We start from the raw sequence: 8,859 nt of genomic DNA, 5'->3' as shown, positions 1-8,859 counted from the left end.
TAGCTAGCAATACACTTAAGTAATTGGCCAAGCAGTGATTTAATTAATACATTTTCTGTGTGGTTCTTTCATGAGTTTGGGCATCTGGGAAACAAACAAGCAGCCTCTTTACTACACTAGATGCTATAAGAAAGTAGGTTGAAGAAGTCATAGGGAGCAGGTCAATAATCAGCACTACCCATGAGTTCTGCTTCACTCCCTTTCTATAGGTCATTTGATAATGTCCTATAAAGTGGAAGTGTAAAATGAAATAAATAATTTTCTTCACATGTCTCTTTTGCTCATGGTGTTTTATCACAGTACTAGAATCCCTGACTTAGACAGAAGTGAAGCTATTACTTCAATAAATGAAATGTAACTACGAGAAGGATGTGTTTGTTACTTCTTCAACTTCCCAGACATCCATATTTGACTCAATTGCTTAAGAAGAAAGATTTCCTGTCGCATGTTTCGCTTACCATGGACATGTAGGGATAGAATCTGTATAATATAAAATTCTTATTAAATGCATACAACAATTAATTTTATGAAATCTTTATATGTTTTAGCACATGTCAACATGTTTTGTTTATAGATAAACTTGTGAGAAAGGAAGGGTAGTTGTTTTCACTTCTATTAATAAGCCAAGGTCATTAAGTCCAAGACTGAAAATGCTTGATCGGACATTACAAAGTTTGAAATCAGCAGCACTAAATACAGACTAGAACTTTTCCTATAAATAATCATGACATTCCTTGAAACACTGAAGTGGTTAGAGAGATGTCTTTTCTGCAGGCAAACTACGTTCTACTTGCTACATTGCTTGGTAGATAACTGGTTTTAAGAACCCAGACAAATAGATGTTTCTATATGATTATTAAAACTTAAAAGCATGGTTTAATTTATTCCTTGTTACTACTATGATTAAAAAGTGAGGCCTATCATTGGAGGAGGGCTGATTGTTGGTTCTTGGATGCCCAGATATCTTAGACCCAAAATAATAACACAGTAACTGTATTAATTAAATCACTGTTGGCTCATTAGCTCTAGATTCTTATTAGCTAACTCTCATATTAATTTAAACAATTTCTATTAATCTGTATATCTCCAAGTGGCTGTGGCTTACTGGGTAAAGTTACCAGCATCTATCTCCAGTGGCTCCATGGCTTGCTTCTGACTCTGCCCTTCTTTCTGCTAGAATTCACTTTAGTTTTCCCAGCCTACTTAAGTTATGCCCTGTCAACAGGTGAAGGCAGTTTCTTTATTCATTAACCAAGGCAGAAGAAACTCCCACATCAGCCAATCTCTAAAATCTATGTCGATTTTGAAATGCTCCAGCACATTTGGTAAGGCTGAAGTAACATTTTGTGACTTCCAAGTAGAGAATTGGAAAACCCTAAAAAACTTCTTGGACACTGATAGACTCACTCATGGAACCATGAGCCCCCACCAAAAAACAAAACAAGCAAACACACAATGACATTCATCACTGGCAGCTGATTCTCCCATCATCAAAAGGTGACTGGAAGCTTTCTTGTCTATGTTCACAGTTGAGCATTGGAATGCAGATATAGTAAAGCAAGATACACAGGAGTGAAGCAAGCAGCAATAGAACAGACAGCTTTAGACAAGAGGAGGTTGTTCTCAATGCCCAGTGAAACTCAAGGAAAAGTATCTGATTTCATGGCCTTCATTTGAAACAACATAAAAGAATATAATTTTTAGAAGTAGAAAATGGCGTATTCATTGTAGCTTAGATCACCACTTAAAGAGAAACAATAGTTTAGAAATTTTTTTCTTGGCAGGGTTAGATGGCAACAAGAACATGTATTATTGGTTATTCACATCATTAGTGGCAATACTGTGTCAAATGTTTTAAATAAACAATCAAAAGGAATCCACAAGTTATTTAATAATGATTTCTGCTTGTAGATTTAGAAATTGCTCCAGGCAAAATCTAGAATTTAATGACAGTAAATCATTGCCTAACAGTTTAAAACTCTGAGAAAGAAGTCCACGTCTTTTTGCATTAGAAACAGCAGCATGTACCTAGGCAGAACATACACATACATACACACACTAGTGCAGCCAGCTTCTTCTAGACACAGACATACAAACAGTAACATCTTAATTTTTTAAAGATAGATGAAAGTTAATGAATATTGGACGTCTCATCAGACAAATGTGTTTGAAAGCTTGTCTAAAATATAATCTCATCCCATGAGAATTTAACAACTGGAGAAGCAGTCCCAGCACTGGTTATTCTAGGCTCATTCTCTAAAATTGACAATCTTATTTAAGTACTTTTCTTCTTTTTACTTAAGTTTTTGGGTTAAAATAGATATAATATTGTCTCTTCACTTTATCTCACTCTATAGTGAGATAAATGAAAACAGCTGTCAAAAAGCATGCTTGTTGAGATTATGACTCCAGTGGAAGACCTCATATTGTCTGATTCACATAAATGCCCACGCACATTAGACAAAAAAAAAAAAAAAAGTAAATGGCAGGGGCATTTGCAGATGTGTGACCAAGTGTTGCCCAGGTACCCATATGAAAGTCACATCTTATAATCATGCAAGACCAGAAAATAAAAGCACAGATGAAATTGGATTGTCAATACTTTCAAGGTATTTAGAGGAGGCATGAGGCTAGAGATTTCTGAAACAGAGGAGATCTATTGCAGAAGGGAAGTTTTAATTAGTTAGTGAGATTTTAAGCCCAAATATTTTCTAACCAGATGACCTGTCACCACACTGATCACTAAGTTCTAACATGGCCCAAATTAATGATAGGAAACCAAGTGTATGACTGAACTACTATATATAATCAAAAACATGCTCTATGCTTAATATAACTTTAGCTAATCTTAGTTTTACTATCTTAAAGCACATGTATACACACACACACACACACACACACACACACACACACACACACTGCATTTCATCACTTCTGACCACTGAAACCAGTAGTAAGAGAGACATTTAGGGGATGCCAGAGTATGGATATGAAGGAAGTACTGTCTTCAGTCTCACTTTAAGACTTCTTCATCTATTTTTAACTTTTAAAATCTTTCCTGAAATAATAAGTTGGCTACAGACTCCTTGGTGTGTATTACAACTATTTATTTATTTATTTTTTATTGAAAAGAAAAAAAAGAATTCCGCCTCCTCCCAGCCTCCCATTTCCGTTCCCCACCTCCTGCCCCTCTTCCCCTCCCCCCACTTTTCTCCTCCTCCCTCTCCAGTCTGAAGAGCAGTCAGGGTTCCCTGCCCCGTGGAAAATCCAAGGTCCTCCCCCTTCCATCCAGGTCTAGGAAGGTGAACATCCAAACTGGTTAGGCTCCCACACAGAACATGAAGTAGAATCAAAACCCCAACTATTAAGAGCCCTTCCTCTTAAATGTACTAACAATCAGAAAGTCTAGAGAGTAAGTTAACTGCATTTGAGGAAGCTGACAAGCTGTTCATTAGTGTTTGCTGCTTGCTCCCATTGCTTTACAGTGCAGGCAACACTTTCCGCAATGCTTTAAAGTGCGGGCACCTGTTGTGTGATATACTTCTTCAATTTCCACACAGCGTGAGTGCATGCATGCCCGCGCGCGCACACACACACACACACACACACATACATCTATCCTCATTCAAAAAATAACCCACAAAAGATCAATGTATGGATATCACCAAATTCCCACTTGGTAAATCAACGGGCTTTGTTGGTGTTATATAAGGAATGTGAGAGAGAAGTTATTTATCAGAAAAGAAATGACTCAAAGACAACTGCATCCCCAAAGTTTACCCCAACATAGTGGGAAGTTCAGCAGGGCATTTTCTTTATTTATTAACTGGTAAAAGCAACAAATAGACAGAAGGACCTCCCACATCAAAAGAGTCTGTTAGACATTCTAGAAATGCCTTTGAAATTTCCTACCTCATGGAAAAATCTGATGGATATTGTGGACCTGTAGGCTACACACACACACACACACACACACACACACACACACATTAGGATCACTGTGGAAGCAAATACAAGAAAAAGAAGGAAGCTGATGAGGTGTGAATTCCAAAAGCTATGGGAAAAATAGATTAAACTAAGAGAAATAAAGATCTTGAGCTTCCTTATGTATGATGCTGAGCTTTTCTGCATTCCTATGAAACCCAAACTAATTTGTTTACACAACATTTAATACATGACTCACAACCGCATAGGAAAACATTGCTGAGATTAAAGAGAGCTTCAATGGGGGTGCAGAAATAAACAGTATTGTATCATGTTCACAGATTCTCTGTGGGATATCTAGGTTAGTTGTTTTTCCTCTCTGAGCTCCAGTTCCCTGACCTTTAGAGAGTAAGCCCTAAAGCAGCTTGTATGTGTTTTATATGACTTGTATACAACACCATTTGCAAGGCTTCCAATCTATTCTGGTACATGATGGCTAGTTTACTGACGGCTTATTCAGTTGATGTAGGTTGGAGACCTCCTTCATTTGAGTGGCTAAGCTAACATGAGGAGAGTAGACTGCATTCCAAGCTCTCTTCCCTTCTGCAGCTTCACATTTTGCCAAACAGCTGACAAAATGGTACATCAAGATACAGTCTAGTTGATATTCATTATCTAAACATTATGCCCTGATTATATATCATATATATCGATGTTGGTTCCGTTCAGGAAAAGAGTAGTGATTCATCTAAGGAATTTGTATCTAGTAGATTTTGCAATGACTAGATTTTTATTAAAAATGAGAAATAAGTGTGGAAGCAAGAGGATCATCAAGGCTTTTAGTTAGATGGAAAAAACCAATGCAATTCAACGTATTGTCAATATCACCAATTATGTCTCTTTGGGCATAATCAAGAGTAGTTTTCACACTGCTATTGTATGCTCTATTGTTAATCTGATGCTTGGCTGCTTGATTCTGTAAACAGTAAAGCAAAGTAGGTTAAAATTAAATAAAACTTCCTCCATCTTCAGGGACGGAGAGGGAGGAGGAGAACTAGAGGAAACAGGGTGGTTGAGATGGGGGAAGGACAGAGACAGAGAACAAAAAAAAAGAGTTACCTTTATTGAGAGAGTGATTATGGAGCTAACAAAAAAAAAACCTAGCAATAGAGAAATTCCCAGAAATCCACAAGGATGACCCCAACTAAGACCCTAAGTCTTAGTGGAGAGGGTACCTGAACTGGCTTTGCCCTGTAGTCTGATTGATGACTATCTCAGATGTCATCATAGAACCTACCTCCAGCAAATGATGGAAGCAGATGCAAAGAACCACAGTGGAGAATTGAGCTGAACTCCCAAAGTCCAGTCAAAGAGTGGGAAGAGTGAGAATATTATAAAATAGATCAAGACTATGATGAGGATACCCACTGAAACAGCTAACCTGAGCTAATGGAAGTCTTCCAACTATAGCGTGACAGTCAAGAAATCAGTATAGGACCAAACTAGGCCCTCTGAATGTGGGTAACAGTTGTATGGCTGGAACAGACTGTGGGGCCACTATCAGTGAGACCAGGATTTATTCCTACTGCTTGTTCTGGCTTTTTATAACCCATTATCTCTGGAGCAATACCTTGCTCAGCCTAGATATAATGGGGAGGACCTTGGTCCTGCCTCAAAGCAATGTGCTAGACTTTGTTGACTCGCCATGGGAACCTCTCTGAGGAGTGGATGGGGGATAGGATATGGTGGAAGGGGAAGGAAGGTAGAGGAAGTAAGAGGAAGGAAGGGAGGGGGAACTATTTGGCATGTAAAATGAGAAAAGATAGTTTTTTTTTTTTTCGAAAAGTAAATAAAACTGTGTTCGTACCTTTCTGATTTGGCTATGAACTAGGAACTAGTCAGTGTTTATGCAATGCATAGTTCACAATCCAATTTAACATTGGAGAGGAATATGACTTGCCTAATTTCATATATATAGATAACTAAGGTGATTGACAACTTAATGATATTCAACATGCTGACACTCTTCACTTACTTTTTAAATTCACTTTTCAACGAGAAATACATGTTGTTTATTGTGAAATCAAGAGGGTGAGGGGAACTCATCAGCTATGGATTCTGCAGAGCGTTGCTATTTTCATAACAGACTCAGGGAATCTGCTAGGCAGCTTCTCTCAGTAGACAACACTTCCCTCCTTCAACGAGAATAGGGGAGGGGACAGATAACCTTGTGAGGAGGGAGACCACTTTTTGAGGACCTACACTTTGCTAGAAATTTTCAGATATATCTCATGGAAAGATTCTAATATCTTTAGTTGCCTAAGTCTATTACTTACATAACTCAAAGTATTGACCATCACATATAAAGGAAATGTATCATATCTTCAATATATTTATAATGTGTAGTTGCAGCAATCTACCTTTTTCAGCATTGCACAATTCAGGACTTCATACTGATTTCTGCAAGTTAGATTAAGTTTTGAATATAGCAGATATAAAATTTGGGAACAGAAGATAACAAGGGATGTCTTCTTAATGTCAATTTCCCTAAAAGAGATACCCTTTTAAATTACCAATATGAAATATAATTTAATGAGCTCCACATTCATTCTCCTAGAGGATGATTTAATGAACTTGCAACAGCCACAGGATCAAATAATTGAGAAGCAGTTCTGTCTTAACTGTGAGTAAAATTTATACTCCTTATAGAAGAATAAGATACCACATAGAGTACATTATCTTAGTTTAAGAATTGCGCCATTAAAGTGTAGTCTTTGAAGGATCACTTCAGTCTTATTAGGAAATGGAGTAGAAGTCCAAAATCTAAAAGAACAAGAAGTAGAGAGCGAAGAAGAATGAAAACAAAAGAAATATAAAGAAAGGAAACTAAGAATTGTAAGTGGCATATGAAGACATGTTACTGAGAAAATGGCAATAATTCTTACAAGGAAAGAGAAAAAATGGGAAGACAGATAAGAATCTACTTTCAGGTAATCCCTTGGCTTTTAACTCAGCATCAGAACAAGCAGAGTGCTGGAAGCAGACCATCGATGATACTAAACTATCACTTTCTGTTTTCAATAACCAGCATGAAATCCGCCCACTATCTGATTGCTAGATTCAAGTGATTTCAGGTCAAATTTGAGATTCACAGTTCCTTTTTTGTACACTTATCTGTTCTGAAAAGGACATCTTACATATAGAACCATGGACTAGTCACTTGAATCTTCCAAAATTTAGTTGTTCTCCCTAAAACGAGAATAAAATTTACTGTGAATTGATATGGCATTATGAGGAGTAATAAGATTATACATACATTAAATAAATATACATATGCATACATATGTGACTATGTGTGGCAATATATTATGCATATATGCTTTCTAATTATATACCTAATAATCAAATAATAAGATTAATATCTACTACCACAATAGTTATTATCCATAATTTAGTTCTACTGATCATCAATAAAACCACTCTAAGTGGCCTTGTTGGAGTAGCTGTGGCCTTGTTGGATAAAGTGTGTCACTGGGAGTGGGCTTTGAGATTAAAGATGCTCAAACTATGCCCATTCTTACTCTCTCTTCCTGCTGCCTATAAATCCAGATGTAGAACTCTCAACTTCTTCTCCAGCACCATATCTGCCTGCACGCCATTATGTCCCACCATGATAATAATGGACTAAACCTCTGAACTATAAGCCAGCCCCAGTTAAATATTTTCTTGTAAAAGAGTTACTGTGGTCATGGTGTCTCTTCACAGCAATCAAAAACTTAACTAAGTATCACTATCATCATTCTCCTTGTCATCACTACCATCACCACCACAATTACCACTACCACCATCGTTTCGGTAATCATTTTTATAATCTCCATCACTACCAACATCACTATAACTCTGGTAAGCACAACCATCATCAGCAGTATCGCCAGCATCATTATTTCTACCATCATCATCGTTATCAACATCATTTTCCCTCCTTAAAACAAAGAAACTAGAAAATTCATAAGTGATCATGAAGCAAAGAAAAGAAGAAAGGAAGCACCAGACTGCCCCAATTTTTTCCAGACACTCAGCAGATCTGAAACAGTGAATAAAATCTTATTCAAAAGGATTTGAAGTCCTTGAGATTTGTAAGTAGAAATAGACTTAAATGGTGGTCCCAACTCTCAACCAATCAATACCCAACTATCATTTGTGTACTCACCATCCATGGGGGACGACCCAGAATCTCTGATCTTAAACTAATTTTCAAGGCTTTTGTGGTGATAGACTTAGATTTATGTTCCCAGGAAAGAAAGCCGAGATGCTCATAAAAAAAAAAAAAAAAAAAAAAAAAACTACTACAAAACACTAAGCAGCTGCAAGCTTTCATGAGCATTAATTTTACTTAATATTACAAATTTCAAATGCTGCAAATACAAGCATGACAAATAGAAAAGCACGAAGTGATCATTAGGATTATAATGTGTGTGTGAATGTGCCATCAGAATAGGCACACTGCAAATAAACACCATATAAATGCTAAATACCTCATTCACTGCTACAATAATGTGTCATATGGCTGGCGTTCTTAAGTACGTTATGTTCTCTGCTGCCACGAAGTCATTAATCCCTTTTATAAAATTAAAGAGAAAACCCTGGGACTAAATGAAGGAACAGAGTGGGGTGGGGGGACTAAAGTTAAAAATAAATGATGGGTCATTTTTCTCTAAAGCTGTCATGATGCTCTAGAAACAACACACTTTGTCCTGAACCCTGCTTTAAACACTGCCATCCACCCTGAAAAGAACTGATTATCCACCACATCAGTGATGGTGGACTATTTGTACATCATCATGACCTAGAGTGAACTGGAGCCTTTTAGAAGCCTCCCTTAAGTATTCATGCTGCTGTCCAGCCTAGCAGGCTGAGTCAGCTTGTCCCTATGAT

This window comes from Alexandromys fortis, unplaced genomic scaffold (assembly GCF_014885135.2).
Source record: "Alexandromys fortis isolate MF-2015 unplaced genomic scaffold, M_Fortis_MF-2015_v1.1 scaffold_16, whole genome shotgun sequence".
Lineage (NCBI taxonomy): Eukaryota > Metazoa > Chordata > Mammalia > Rodentia > Cricetidae > Alexandromys > Alexandromys fortis.
This window is presented reverse-complemented; position numbering follows the sequence as displayed.